Source organism: Pundamilia nyererei, unplaced genomic scaffold, assembly GCF_000239375.1.
Source record: "Pundamilia nyererei isolate P.nyererei 1_Seehausen unplaced genomic scaffold, PunNye1.0 scaffold00133, whole genome shotgun sequence".
Lineage (NCBI taxonomy): Eukaryota > Metazoa > Chordata > Actinopteri > Cichliformes > Cichlidae > Pundamilia > Pundamilia nyererei.
In genome coordinates this window covers 758361-768907 of record NW_005187534.1, presented here as the reverse complement: position 1 = coordinate 768907, position 10547 = coordinate 758361, and the positions used below count along the sequence as shown (strand labels likewise).

The window sequence follows — 10547 nt, the reverse complement described above, 5'->3', positions numbered from 1 at the left end:
TTGATCGTACATGAACACAGTGAGTGTAGGCGGTGGGGATCTGTCAGTGTAATTACTTTAGTTTGCTTAGTAATATTTATGAGACTGCTGCGGATGACGTTATAATAATCGTCATAAAGCAGGGTCAGTGCCCCGGCGGGGTGTCCCGGTGTTTGAACCGAGCGCACCGTGCGCTGCAGTCCAGGCCGGGCTGAAGCGGAGGGCGGGGGGAGGAGGAAGAGGAGGAGGAGGAGGATTGGTGGATTTCAGGACTGTGCTTCTGCGCTCTTCGTGCTCCGAGCTCTCAGCAGCCCGTCCGTCCTTCGCTCCGAGCGGGACTCCACTGCGCTTCCGTCGGTCTCCAGGTGAGTGCAGCCCCGGTCTGCCTCTCTCGGGTTAACCTCCACAGCTGCGGGCTGTTGGTGCAAAGACGAGCCGGGCAGCGACGTCTTCTCCCCGTGTGTCTGTGCGCCCCCTCCCCCCGCCATGTTCTCCATCGTGGCGTTGAACTTGTGCATGGTGCGCAGGAGCTGCTGCTGGTGGAGGAGGAGGTGGAGGAGGTGGTTGTTTTGGTGAAAGTCTGCAGCTCTCACGGCTCAGTCGGAGCTGATGGAGGGTTTGTTTGTCCCCGCTCTCCTGATGGATGATGATGGTGATGATGATGGTGGTGGTGGTGCAGGCGTGGTCGACCTCAGAGCAAACAAACAGCAGGACGTTCCCACAGCTTCTCTGGAGTGACCTTCTCTGTACTCCGTCCCTCTGTCCCGCCCAGCGCCGCTGCTCTCCCCTCACAGCTCATCGTTGCGTCTTAATAATTCAGATGTCTGCAGATATTTCTGCTGTTTTCGTCTCACGTGTCGCGAGCTGTTTCTGTGCAGGAGTGTGACGTGTTTCTAACGTTGCGGGCTTAAATGAAGTTCGGGGACGTGGAGGTGTTTCTGCGTGGACTGCTGCTGTTTGCGCAGACCCTGTTTGAAGCAATTATGTAATCCGATACAGGCCGAGTGCTGCTTTCTCTCCTCCTAATCTTTTCGTTCCCTGATCTGTCCTCACTGCTTCTCCTCACCCTGCTTTCTCCTCCTCCCCTGCTTCTCCTCACCCTTATCTTCATCCTCCCCCACCTATCTCCTCATTTCTCTGATGCAGCAACTGGGAAACATTTGGCAACTTGTTGACCGGAGCCTTTATAATATCACAGTGAGGTGTGGAGCAGTTGTCAGGCTGCTGCTGCTTTAACAACCAGCTGCAGTGAAACCAGAGATGGAGATTTGCACCTTTTCAGCCTAAATCTGCTGTTTCAGGGATAAAAATTATTGCTTTTCATACTTTGTTCCCACTGGGAGGCTCAAGGACGCCGCCGTGTTGGCAGTAAAAAGTTAATCTCCAACCCTAAAATCTTTTAAAAGATTCAAACATGAACTAAAAAAAATGTTGAATCACGCAGCCAGAGTTTTCCTTTCTGGCGTGTAAGTAAGATCGTAATCCTCACAGTTAACCGATGCTCGAGGAAAAGCATATTTCACACTGACGTGATTTCCTCCAGTCAGTTCTAGTGCCAACATTTCCCGGATCCCTTCCTCAGCTGGAAAACCTTCCTCTGGAACGCCCTGCTGGGCTTGTGACCCGGCTCTGGATAAGCAAAAGGAAACTGATAGATGTTTGGATGACTTCCACTGAGGATGACCAGTTTTATTTTACTCCCTTTAAAATACCACGGGGGTGTGGGGATCCTGGAGGACCGCCTATGATCAAAATGTAACATTTAAACCACTTAAAAATCTGACAAGTTTATAGTAAATGTACTTTTTATAAAGACGATTCACCAGAGTATTCTCTCCACGTTTTATATTGTGTTAGACCAGCTTTGCATGAGTGTCAGTTCAGAATAATCCTACTTTATCTTGCACTTAAAGCCATTTTAGCACTGATTTTTCACTTTACACAAACTCTCCTGATTGGCTGCCTCTTGATTTGAACAGCAGAGGAGGTGGGGCTTCTTTGTCTGGGAGAGCCATATTAGGCATATCCTGTCTCTGTGATGTCACACAGATCCAAGAATGGGGGGGAAAAACCCCCCAAAAAACGGTGAAACTGAGAGCTTAAGCAGGCTCAGCTCATTATTAGGAACTTTGGTCATGTTTGATATGAACAGGACATGAAGACAAGCAGAGTTCAGCTGTGATGGGAACAGTTAAACAGACTTTTAATGTGAACTAAATTTTTGTGATTTTGCTTTTTTCGTTATGGAAATTTTGCGCATTCTGAAGTTTGAGAAATGTTTCTCCGTATATGATAAAAATCCGCCGGTCTAAGGTTGGTGTACCCTGCTGGGTCGGTCTAGTTTGGGCCGCCTGGCTGGTTTCCAACTAAAAGCCTCATAAGTGAGCGAATAAACAAGCCGATCCCTGATTTTTAACTTTTAAGTGACTGAATTTGTTTCTGGATATTAAGAATCTCTCATTTTTAGCCAGTTTTTGTGATGCTTCTGTTCTGCCTGTGTGCTCGACCCAGACACCACCCTCAGCTCAGACACAGCCCCACAGCTGATCGTGCGCTTTGTGTGAGCGAAAAAGGTAAAAGGTGATGGGAATAGGGCTGCCACGATTAGTCGACTATCAAAATCATCGACGACTGATTTAATAGTCGACGCGTCGTTTGAACCTTTGTAAGATCCTGAAAGACGCAGGAATAAGTAGCAGGATTTAAGAGTGTAATAACGGACTGAAACAGAAGATGGCAGCACTGCATGTACAAGGATGCCAGCTGCCGTTAAACCCCGAAGAAGAAGAAGCTGTGTCCCAGAATTCATAGCGCGGCCCAGCTCAGTTGTCAACAATGGCGGCAGCTAGTTAGTTTTAATGTTACTCTTATTATTCTTTCTGGGTCACAAAATAAACGTTTAACATATCAGTTTATCAAGACACCGCATATTTTCAAAAGCGCTCCGACGTTTTCGGAGACGTCTGTTACCCACTAGCTCGTTAGCTAGCCGGGGGCAAGGCTCACTAGCGCCGTGAGAACACCGGACTCCCGGCAGATCGTTTTCAAACCCACCGCTGTCTTTCGCTACTCAGGTTAAACATGATATATGAGTCACTTAGATAACTTAAAATGTTATTGTTTGGCTTTTTTCAGTATTTTATTTGTTCCTGAGTAAATCGGTTTGGCTGAGATTAAAGTTATAGTTTTTACACAGCTGAATAAACATCAAGCAGACAGCTGATTATCAGAAGTGTGAGATGCTCCAGAATTTACTCCGGTGTCCTGTTATATTTTAGATAGCAAGGAGTTTATTAAACTCCACCGAAACAATCTGCAGATTTCATTAAAATTTAATAAACTATCATCTTGTCTTTATTGTTAGTACAGACCTTACACACTTAAAGCTGTAAGCTAATGATAGTTATATAAGAGCAGATGCTGCTGGTGCAATAAGCTGTACTTTTACGTCCAATGGATGATGATCTGATTAGTCGACTATCAAAATAGTCGTTTGTGGCAGCCCTACATGGGATAGAAAGAAAGTGGTGGTGAAAGCAGGTTCTGCCGCGTCCTCGTGGTCAGAGCTCAGGTGGCTCTGAGACCTTTAAATGAAGTGAAGCTGGTAACGAGGGGAAGTCCTCACTTGGTTTGTTTCTTGGTTCGATCCGTTTGGATGTTTTAACGGTCTGCAGGGACACTTTCAGTGGATCGATACTCCTGATGGAGATCCGATGATGCTTCTGGGTGCGTTTTGGCTCCTCCGCTGATGCCTCTGAGGCGGTGTGGGCGGCGGTGATGATGTGGGTTTCGGCGTCACGCGGCGGGGGGATCCGAGCTGTAAGTCATCAGCTCTGCTGCAGCGTCCGAGTCCCACGCTTCCAGCTCCATCAATATTAAACAGTTGTGTCTTCAGCTCGCTGCGTTGTAGGAGCACGACTGCATAACAGGCGAAGCGAAAACGCTACGAGGTGGCGTCAGCAGAACTTCCTTTAAATGTTTGGCTCAGTCGTATTCATGAATGGAGGCACCGGTGGTGAGTTCAGCAGGTTTGTGTTGACTTTGTCTTTGAATGCACAGCACTTCCTGTTTGTCTTTGCCGTTGTGTCAGAGCGCCGATGTGAGCCCGAGCGGTCTGTGCGTCCTCCTGTTGTCTCTGCTCACCAAACAAAAACCTCTTTTCATGTTTAAGCAAAGGAAACGAAACCGTTTCCAATCCTGGAGCTTTTAGTTTGAGGCCTGGTTTTTGTATTCAAACATTTTCCCGTTTCCTCGACTTGCTGACCTGTGATCGTCTCAGGGTTTTGAACCCGTGCATGATGATGCTGACGTGGACGTTCTGGTTAAATGTGGAAAACTTTGTGTTCATCATCATGAACCAGCAGCTGGGACTGGAGTACACGATGGCTTTAAACATGCCTTTAGATTTGGATCAGACTTTATAAAGTAAACGTCTGTTGGATTCACATTGAAGCATAAACTCATCAGGAAACTGTCCACAAAAGCATTTCTCACTTCTTAATGTGCACTTTTGATAACTTCACTTAAGCCGCTGTTATTCGTGCGGTCGAACGCGTCCGCCTCAGACCGCCTTTGTCCTGAATCGTCACGTTTTGTGGCCTCCGTCCCTCCTGCTGTCGTTTCTTCTCCGAGCTCCTTCCTGTAAACAGATCCGAGTGTTTCTGTCTTCGTTAGTGCAGAACGGAGTTGACAGAGTGCGTCTCAGACGTCGGGTTGTTTGCATAGCGAGGACAGAGGGACGCCGCTCCGACTTCATTGTCGCCAGATGAAGGAGGAGGAGCCTGCGGTCATGTGATCTGAATCTGAAGCATAAATGCAGGAGAACGAGGTGTTTGGTCAGGATTTTGGTCCTGAGTGGGTGAATGTTTACAGACGGGGATCATTAGGAATCGTGTTTATGGCAGATTATTTGCAGCATGTTTGATCGTCTCCTGCTGTTCAGACGATTTCAGTTTGTGGAATATTTTATGCCGTGTCACTCGTTTCCTCCCAGAGACATTCATAATATCAGAAAAGTCCGATTCATTGAATTCAGGATGTGTTTCTCTGTAAAAAGCTCAGAAATATCAACTCTTTGTATTCAGGAAATATGAAATCTGGCTGATGTTTGGTCTGAATTTTGCCAAAGTCGTTGGGCCTTTAAAAAGAAGTAACGACCTCCATCGCAGGATGTTTCATTCCAAAGACGGTGAGGAAGCGCGTGACGAGATGAAGGAGGTGCGTTTATGGGAAACGTGGAAACGGCACGCACGGCGTCTTTTTAAATGTCGACGTGTTTCTGGGATTGGTCATAAGGTTGATTTGCTGGTTTGGATGTAACGAGGAAACGCAGAGGCCTCCTTCCTGTTCTGCATTACAGCGCCAAACATCAGCAGTGACATGCTGTCCAAAGCTTAGAGTTCAAATCTGCTCTTTGGTTGGTGCAGATCCATGCATCATAAATCTGCCCACATCCTTTAATGCTCAGCTGATCTGCTGTAGTGCAGAGCAGCAGGAGTATCGATGAAACTAGGTTCCTTTAAGAGCAAAGAGGTGAGCTTTATTTTAGGAAACGAGGCCAGTCATCCTTCCTCTCTGTCTTCACCACACTTACCTGTATGCATCCTTTCCTTCTTATCCTTCCTTCTTACCTTGCATTTTTCTGCTTCTCCTTAAGAGCTTAAACTGCACCTTCTTCACTGAAGCAGTGCAGTGTCAGAGATTCACGACTCTGAGGCTTAAACTTGAAGCTGATAGAGTTTCAGATGGGTGTGGAGAAAACTCGATTTTGATGCTGTGAGGAAGGATGCGTGGGAGAGGAGGGAGCTGCATAAAAACCAGGAGGGAGGTGGTCCTGAGGGAGGAGAACGAGGGGGAGGAGAACAGGAGGTGGTGAGGAGAGCGGCGTCAAACGCGACACACCGTGTTTGTGTTCATAGTTAAAGCTAACGCTGCGTGACCTCAGCAGGAAACAAGGCGAGAACAAGTAATCAGATTACTAAAATGAAGTGGACCGAGTTAAAATGAAGTGACGTGATTGGCAGTGGGGATGGGAGTAGGTGATGATGGAGGAGGACAGGAATTAAACATACCAGCTGTAAAAACTGAAAGCAGAGGAGAACGAGGAGGGACGCAGGAATGTTCTGGGAAGTGTCCCGCAGATAGGAAGTGGAGCAGTTGGACAGAGGGAGGAGGAGGAGGAGGGTCTGTTTCCCAGCGGCGAAGCTTCAACTAAGTATAGAAAGTCTGTGAGAGCGGCGCTCACCTTCACCACGACGCCGCAGATTTTAAAGCTTGGGTCTAAAAGTCTGGTTTAATTTAGTCGGACGCTTCGGAGCATTCGCTGTGCTGCACACGGGCGCAGTCTCACCTGCAGACACGGAGCAGGTGGAGGTGGAGCTGCAACACAGAAGTCAGGTGAAGCTGTTTGCATAAAAAAAATCAAAGCGTTTAGTTGATGTAAAGTGAGGACTGTGGGTTTATTAGAACGTCTCATTAATGCAAACTTAGAGAAAGATTTATTCAATGTGAAATACTTTAATGTATTTAAATGTGTTTATAAAAACAAAAAAACTGAATAATTCCAGTTTTGATTTAAGAGCATAAAGCGTTGAAAATAAAATGTTTGTGTGCAGCTTTAAAGTTTCAAATCTTTCAGTCAATGTAAAGTAGAGATTTTAAAGTTTTTCAAATGAAGGTGTTGAATAAAAGTTCTTAAAATTCAGGTTTTATAATGTTTAACATAAACTGAAAGCTCTTGAATTTTCTATTGAATGTAAAACATCTTTTTAAGATTATGTGCAGTTTAACACTAAGTAAAGCGGGTAATTAAAAGTCTACTAGAAAGTCTACAAAGTCTTTTAAATCCAATTTTCAAACGATGTCGTCTAAGCAAATCTCTTTAAACCGAGCTCGTAGAATGTTTTTGGAAAACTTTTACTAAAGTGCAACTTTTAAATGCACATTAAACTTTTAAGAATTTACAGAAACTTTATTTTATAATTAAAGCTTTTAGTTTTTAAAATAATTATTGTATTTTAAAAGAAAGTATTTTAAATTTCTTTTTAAGTAAAATCTTGTTCTTAAGTTTAAAGTCTTTATCAAATCTTTACGTGTTGTAAACATTTTAAAGTCTTTCATAGCTTTTAGTTTATTGTTTAAAGATTACTGATAGTAATCTACATGCAACGTCTACGGTTAATGTAACGCTTTGAAAGTGACGTCTTACTAAAGTGACGTCTGCGTAGAGAAATGTTTCGATTTAAAACCTCAGGGTTTAAACTGTTGCCATGTGAATCCTGAGAGCAGGAACAGGAAGTCCTCACAATAACCAGATTCTTTATCTTCACATGACAGATGCAAAAATCATTAACTGAAAACAGACGTTTATATAAGAGCATCTGTAAAGCAGACAGACCCGAGCTTTAGTTTCAGCGCGACGCTCGAGTGTGATCGAACCCGAGCATCAAAGCTGTGATTCCATATTCATATACGGATTTTACTTGTGGGGGTGGGGGGGCTTACATGGAGCAGTCTGACCCCAGCGGGGGTCAAACGCACATGAAACTCGGTGTGATGAAAGATGTTTGGATTAAAGCGTCTCTGCCTTCTTCTAATCTCGGTTCGGTTGGTCCTTCACTTCCTCCCGAGGCTCCGGGATTTGTTGGGATCTGAAATGAAGTTTTTAAAAGGTGACAGAAGCCAAAGCTGCTCGGCTCATAAATGTCGAAGTAAATTTCCATCCAAGATTAAAAAGGAAAAACGCACAAGCTGAGATCTCATGAATAAAATATGTGGAGAGGAGCGTTTATGAAGAGCCTGCGCTGATGTGCAGCAGCAATATTTTCCATTTCTGTGCTTCCAAAAAGCTCGTCAGTTTATTCCTGATAGACGAGGAGACGGAAAAATAAAAGTGCGTAAACGTAAAACATCTGATTTTGAGCTTCGGCTCTGATCTGTCACGCTGCAGTTTCTCTGCCGGCTAATTGGTTTCACAGGCGTCTGATGAGACGGCGGAAAGGTGAGGAGGCGAGCAGCAGAGAGCAGGTTAAAGGACTGACGCCAGCTGCGCTGTCTGCAGAGACCAACGAAGAAGAAAAAGTGGCTACGAACGGGTTTTCAGCCCCGACAGTGTCAGAGTTGCAGAGCTCGTACAAAACCTCAGCACGGCTGAGCGAGCGACAGAGGGGAAATCTGCTCAGCTCGTCCAATCAGAGCACTGCTGAGCACTAGCTTAGTCCGTTAACCTGCAGCGTCGCTTTGAGACGTCGTTTTCATGGCTCACATGGGTGTGAATTAATGCAAGCGAGTGACTTGGCCCAGCAGAGGAGAGGGAAAGATCTCACCACGTTAATTATTGGTCATAATAGTCAAACAATAAGTCAAAGCACTGACGCTTTCAAGTTTAAAGGATCGTTTTCATTCCTTAGTGAGAAAATTTAAGGCTAATTTAGTTTTAGTAACAGAGTCACAGATGAGCTGTTTTTGTCTTCGCTGCAGATGAAAGTTGAGCTTTTTATTCATTGTTGGTTTTCCTTTCATGTTAAATGGAGGCTTTTCCCATTTATTCCACTTAAATGCACCTCGGAGAGGAAGAGGAGGAGCAGCTCAGTGCCCTTCATCCTCCTCTCTGGAGCTAAAACATGAGGAAGAGCTGCTCAAAGTTGGTGTAATGAGGAAGACTCTGAAACCACCTCCTGCTTTTGTGTAGCTGCTGTGTTTGAGCTTTCAGGGCCACCGTAGACGTAGCAGAATACAACAGGTTAGTGTTTGAGAGGCTGTGATTAACGTCATGACCATTCATTGTGTGTGTGTGTGTGTGTGTTCCATGTAACAGTTTGAGAGGAAATACCCCCCCCACACACGCGCACACACATACACACACACACACACACACACACACACTCTCATGCATTTTGCACTGACCTTCAGCAGGACTCCATTTAATTTGATTTCCATGTAGCCAAAGGCGTTCCTCTCTCTCACACACACACACACACACACACACACATTCCTATTAAATGAAATGTTCACTGTAAGGCCTCCAGATGTTTTCAGGCTGCACACTAACCTGACATCTGCAGTGTGTGTGTGTGTGTGTGTGTGTGTGTCTCTGAGGTTTGTTGAAGTTGCCGGTTCAAATCCCGGGATGTTCTTGGTGGTGGATGGAGTCTAAGTTGCTCGGCATCATGGGAAATGAGTTTGAGTGGTGTGTAAATGTCTTTTTTGTGGGTGTGTGTAAATATAAACGCTGTGAATGCATCGTGCGCACACCCTGAGGCAGCGCTACGAGGGCGGGGTCGGCCTGCAGACGCCGACAGGAAATGAGCGATTAGGCGAAAGTGGAACGCCACCTTCCTCCGGGCTGAAGCTCTGCAGACTCTCTGCTGTCATGTGATCTGCGTGAACTTGCACTTTATCCTTCGCTCCCCAGCCTGTGACCGAACGGCACATCAGATCTGCAGTTCCACATGCTGGGCGAGCGAGTAAACCACTGTGGAGCCGCCGCCAGCACTCCCAACACGAATCATCTGTTAAACTGCGGCTGGTTAATTTACTCGTGTTAGTTCCGTCTACACAGGAGTGAAAGAAAGCTGAGGCGTTGTTTCTGTGCTAGCTCTGAGGAGCGTTCTGTAACCTCAGCCACTGTGATGGGCTGAGATTCGCCACAGACTTCGAAGGCCGAGGAAACGTACCATCTAAAGCTTTTAAAACACTCAGCTGATTAATGTCTCCTCTCACACTTTTCAAAGTAAAAGCTCATCTCACACATAAAATGTTTTTATGACTCAAATTCCACTTTTTTCATACTAATTGTTTTCCATGGAATCTCTTTGTACACCAACTAAAGCACAGACATGTTACTGAAATAAAAACTCACATGCACATTAACCACACACACACGTAATGTAATGCATGACATCATCAGGGCTTGTGTTACAGCTCCACCCGGGTGATGAGAAGGGTGTAGGTCACTGATGTAAGCCTTTTTATTGCCATAGCAACATCAGAGGGAGGGAAAAAAAGGCAAGCGAGTAGATTTGATCTCAGTTTCCAGGAATTGTCCATCCTGATGGGGTGTGTGTGAGTGTGTGTGAGTGTGTGTGACTGACTTCTGGCCACGCCGAGGCCAGAAAATGTGACGACATTAATTCTGTTGAAAACACACAGATGTCTCAGTGTGTCACATTTTTAGAAACGTTGAAACTCAAAAAAACAAACCTCAGAAAAACAATTTAAGCTGGACCAAAGTGGGCGGGGTAATAGCGGCGTAGCATAGACACAGCTGGAGAGGGTTGTGTCGATGCTACGTGGAGAGCAGAATGGAAGTTTGCATGTTTTACTGCAGTTTGTTGGTAACAGGTCTGTTATTAGTTACAAAGTAACTGTTTTGTGATATTTTAGCTATTTGTAGTTTTTGTCGTTTCAAATATTTTTACACAAAATAATGAAATAATAATTCTACAAACATGATGTTTAGATTTTAGTCTAACCATATTATGTCACCCCCTGACAAAGAGGCCACGCCCATAATATTCCGAGGGGCCCATTGCAGGGGGGCGGTATGAAAAGAGACAAGAATAAAAAAA

General features: G+C 45.2%; 1 protein-coding gene across 1 annotated transcript in view; it reads left to right on the top strand.

Moving 5' to 3' along the window:
• The first annotated feature begins 219 nt into the window (after positions 1-219).
• Positions 220-10547, top strand: part of LOC102216160 (spectrin beta chain, non-erythrocytic 1) — a 99157-nt gene continuing 88829 nt past the window's right edge. Inside the window, exon 1 of the mRNA XM_013913456.1 lies at positions 220-344. The gene's annotated coding sequence lies outside the window, so the exon portion shown is untranslated. The remainder of the gene's footprint in view (positions 345-10547) is intronic.